Below are 5,073 nucleotides of genomic sequence, written 5' to 3'. Positions count from 1 at the left end.
AGGAAACCTGCAAGGATATAAAAAATGCCTTATGGGGGCCCCTGGGTGGCTCAGTCGGTTAAGCGCCTGCCTTCAGCACAGGTTATGATCCCTGGGTCCCTGGATTGAGCCTGTAGGGAGTCTGCATCTTCCTCTCCCTCTGCTCCTCCCCCCTGCTTGTGCTCTCTCTCTTTCTCTCTCAAATAAATAAATTAAAAAAATCTTTAAAAAAATGTCTTATGACCCACATCACCTTATCTCCACTATGAATATTTCTATTGAATAATTTAACAATACTGGACTCCAGCACTCTAGGTTGGTAAATGGCTAAATTGCACTGTTTTTAGTAAATACATTCACAAATGGGCCATGCCATATTTCCACACATATTCTGATTTTGCCCCATATCCAATTGGGGATTCTTTTGTTGACCTGTTCTATAAGCAGACCAAAAATAATATGATAACCCCAATTGCAAATGTATTAGTGACCTTGACAGTTATAGAATATCTCTGTGCTCTTGTGCCAAGTGTAAGTCCAGTTTTATACATTTTAACAACAACAAAAAAATAGTGCTAGAGTAAAATTGCAGAGAAAAGTTGTAATTTGTTATACTTCTGCTTGACATTAATGATGTGCTAGCAAATAATAGCACTTTTACTCATGGCAGATGAAGATACCAGTCTAAGATTACCAGTGGGAAGAAAACATGATAAAAAAAGTCTATTTCAAAATAAAATACCCAGATTAGATACCCTTTCAATTACATGTAAGGCTAGTAGTATAACAGTAAAATCTTTGTGGGTTTTTTGTTTTGTTTTGTTTTCCTCCTTAGGAGTTAGGAGACTCAGTAACTGAAAGAGCCTTGATAAGGTTTGGAAATTTTAGAGGGTTGTTGACTTATCAGAGAACCACAGCTTATCATGTAAATGTAATGCATGCAAATTTATAAAGATAAGAGGCAGGCATTTTTATAGTCTAGCTGAAAGAGATACTTCCTGGGTGAAATTAGAGTACCTTGAAACTTGATTCTATTTATCGACTCACAGTGGATATAAAGAATAGAAAAATTCACTTGGTAATGAAGCAAATAAATAGAAACTGAAAATTTTTCAATAGCATAAGAAGGAAAAATCACTTCAAATGTAAGGGAAAATATTCTGAAAGGTGTAGTAAAAGGGAAAAAATGAGAAAGTAGATGTTATGTGATTTTAGGCCTTTTTGCATCAGGGAAAATATTTTAAGTAAATTAGTTATGCAGAACTGAAACTGCCCCTTACTCTCCTACTTGTTTTTGAATTTTGCCCCTGCCAGGTGTTCTTTTTTTTTTTTTTAATTTAAATTCAATTAGCCAACATATAGTACATCATTAGTTTTCGATGTAGTTTTCATTGATTCATCACTTGTGTATAACACCCAGAGCTCATCACATCCTGTGTCCTCCTTAATGCCCATCACCCAGTTACCCTATCCCCCCACCTCCCTTTCCACAACCCTCAGTTTGTTTCCCAGAGTCAAGAGTCTCTCATGGTTTTTCTCCCTCTCTGATTTCTTCACATTAAGTTTTCCCTCCCTTCCCCTATGATCCTCTGTGCTATTTCTTATATTCCACATATGAGTGAAACCATATGATAATTGTCTTTCTCTGCTTGATATTTCACTTAGCATAAGACCCTCGAGTTCTATCCACATCAATGTAAATGGTGGGTATTCATCCTTTCTGATGGCTGAATAATATTCTGTTGTATATATGGACCACATCTTCTTTATCCGTTCATCTGTTGAAGGACATCTCGGCTCCTTCCAGTTTGTGGACATTACTGCTATGAACATTGGGGTGCATGTGCCCCTTTTTTTCACTACATCTCTATCTTTGGGGTAAATACCCAGTAGTGTAATTGCTGGGTCTTAGAGTAGCTCTATTTTTAACTTTTTGAGGAACCTCCATACTGTTTTCCAGACTGGCCGCATCCCCACCAACAATGTAGGAGGGTTGCCCTTTCTCCACATTCTCGCCAGCATTTGTTGTTTCCTGACTTGTTAATTTTAGCCATTCTGACTGGCATAAGGAGGTATCTCATTGTGGTTTTGGTTTGTATTTCCTTGATGACAAGTGACATGGAGCATTTTTTCATGTATCTGTTGGCCATTTGTATGTCTTTTGAGAAGTGTCTGTTCATGTGTTCTGCCCATTTCTTGATTGGATTATTTGTTTTTTGGGTGTTGAGTTTGATAAGTTCTTTATAGATCTTGGATACTAGGCCTTTATCTGCCAGGTATTATTAATTCTATTTTCTGAAATGAGCATCCTCCAGTTCAAGAAACTTCATCTCCATTTCAACAACTGAATTCTTGGGATACAATCTAGACAATGTTATCAGTCTGAACTGTTCTACTACTGAAACATAGGGCTCCATACTTCTCTGAACATGCCCCTTGGATATCCCTGCATATCTCCATTTCACTATTTTTTTTTTTTTGGAGGGACTTCTTGTTTTTACTGATACTTATTTTTTTTAACAAGTCTGCTATATGGTAATGCAGTATTTTATTTATTCTGTTCATTAATAACTAATACTCAACAACTTTTATAATATTAATATAACTTAATCTAAAAGAATCAACTTACTTTGTTTACATTTCAATACTGGGTACGAGAAAGAGTCAAAATAATTATGGTCAAAATTATTATATAAAAATTATAGTAAATGCTCGGTGTTAGTCTACATATAATTTAGTTTTTGGCATAAAGTTATTTAGTTGCCAGGAAGAACATTTGGTTTACTTCATTGATAGGAATATCTCTTAATGCTGGGATGGCTTCTTCTTGGTATTTCTTCTGCTGTTGATTTTTAGCATAGTTATCTGTGTTGTATGAATGGAGTTGAGCGGAGAGGTACTCATCATGTTTATTCCAAATAAGAGTAAGTAACCAATTACTATAGTAATGAGGAAGTAGATGGGCAATGCAACTGCCCAGTATTTTTGAGGCCAATAGGTTAATCCTAAGGAGTTTAGCCAAGATTCAGTAATAAATGCCCACACGAGATAGATACAGGATGAAGCCAAATTGGGAGCTTAAGAAAAGAACAAAGCCATAAATCGCTCTTTCTGGCAACGGCGATGGTGAATTTTTCACCATTTTCCCTGTGGCTTTAGACAATCCTGCAGGATTCGCCTCTCTGTTGAAAGGGCTTGGCAGGGCCGGGCTCGGGAATGTGCGCCTCCCCAAGTCTGGGCCACGGCGCCCAGGACCTGGCCCTGCCCTCTCACTGGAGCTTCAGTTTCCTATTCAAGGGTTGGGGGCTGGGGGAGGCCCTTGACCTTGGGTCCTCGAAGCGCCCACTCAGGCCCCTCCCGACAGCTCGGCCACTTCAGGGCCTCCATTTCACTATTTTTATGTTACTGTATTCTTCCAGTTCCTTAACCATTTTTTCCCCTTCCATCATGTTTCTATTTTCCTCTGCTCTTCCCTTTCTTTTCTAACCAACCTGTATACATTGGTACATCACTTTAACCAGGATCCTCAGTTCTGACTGTCGACTCAGTCTCCACTCTCTCCTTTCTAATGCATCTCTAAAAAATTAAAGGTAGTCCACATTTGTGATTTTTCCCTCTTTCCCTTTATAAGGTATTCTAAATAGTTAGTATTCCTTGTTTACTACCAAACCTACTTCTAAAAATTTATTCTGTGACTATTTCATTGGCAAAATAGAGAACATCTGTCATGAAACTAACCAGTTACCTTTATCTCCAATATTAAGTGGCTTTACATCTTTGTTCACCATTATCTCACTTTTTCCTTAGGCAGGGGGACTAATCTCAATTCCTTTCCAGAAACAACTTTCCAGACCTGTTTCCCCAAGGTCAGGCTTATATATCAAACTGCCCACTTGATATCTCCACTGGGATGTTAAAAGACTTCTCAAAATTTCCATGTTTAACAATGAACTTCTGATTTTCCCCACACCCAAAACTTGCTCCACCCATTTTCATCAGTGTCAACTCTATCTTTCCATCTGTTTAGAGCAAATACATTACAGTCATCCTCTAATCCTCTCTTTTACGTACAAATAGCTTTTTTTTTGCCTTTTTTTCTTAATGTAGGCTCCATGCCCAGTGTGGAGCCCAATGTGGTGCTTGAAATCACGACCCTGAGATCAAGACCTGAGCTGAGATCAAGAGTTGGACACTTAACCGACTGAGCCACCTAGGCGACTTCACTTATAAAGAGCTTTAATCAGCAAGGAATCTTGTTGGTTCCATCTCCAAAATATATACAGATATGAAAATAGTACAGTATCAGAGTTAATTTCATGATTTTGATTATTCAACTGTGTTTAAAGAAAATGTCCTTGTTTTTAGGGAAAAACATGGAAAATAAAAAGTTAAAAAATAAAATATATTATTCTAAAGGAAAAAAAATGTATGTCCAGAATCCACACGTTTCTCATTCTATCCACTGCTACTCCCCATGTGAGCTACCATCACTTTCATTTCAGGTAACTGAAATTCATTCTCACTAGTTTCCTTAGATCTATCTTATCCCTGCCCCGTGGTTCTCCAATTTATTATCAACAGCTGACATAATGTTCTTTCAAAATTATAATCTTGAGCATGACAGTCCTCTGCAATAAACTGCAATGGTTCCTCATATCACTCATGGTAAAATCCAAAGTCTTAATATGACTTAACATATCTGAAATATTTCCATTCTTTATTACTTTTTTGATCTCAGATCTTTCTGTCCCCTGCTTCTCTTGGTCCACTCCAAGCTCAGGTCCACTGTGCACAGAGTGGGTCATTAGGGTGGCTCATAGCTATGCAGCATCTAAGAATCATCTTTCATAACCTCATTCTAGTGGTGTCACACTTTGGGAAAAGAGACCTAAAACTGTTGGATAGGTGCATATTCAAGATTAATATGGCAAAATAAAGTGATATATACTCCTTGGGTACCTGTTTTTTCCAAATCATATAGCCTTTATCATACTTTTGTGGATTTTTTTTTTTAAGATTTTATTTATTTATTTGACAGAAAGAAACACAGCAAGAGAGGGAACACAAGCAGAGGGAGTGGGAGAGGGAGAAGCA

General features: G+C 37.5%; 1 pseudogene; it reads right to left on the bottom strand.

The window, feature by feature from the left end:
• Positions 1 to 2,713: 2,713 nt before the first annotated feature.
• Positions 2,714 to 3,121, bottom strand: LOC112818129 (phosphatidylinositol N-acetylglucosaminyltransferase subunit P-like; annotated as a pseudogene).
• Positions 3,122 to 5,073: the final 1,952 nt, after the last annotated feature.

This window comes from Callorhinus ursinus, unplaced genomic scaffold, assembly GCF_003265705.2.
Source record: "Callorhinus ursinus isolate GAN/ISIS: 27379988/994484 unplaced genomic scaffold, GSC_fseal_2.0 scaffold1253, whole genome shotgun sequence".
Lineage (NCBI taxonomy): Eukaryota > Metazoa > Chordata > Mammalia > Carnivora > Otariidae > Callorhinus > Callorhinus ursinus.
This window is presented reverse-complemented; position numbering and strand designations above follow the sequence as displayed.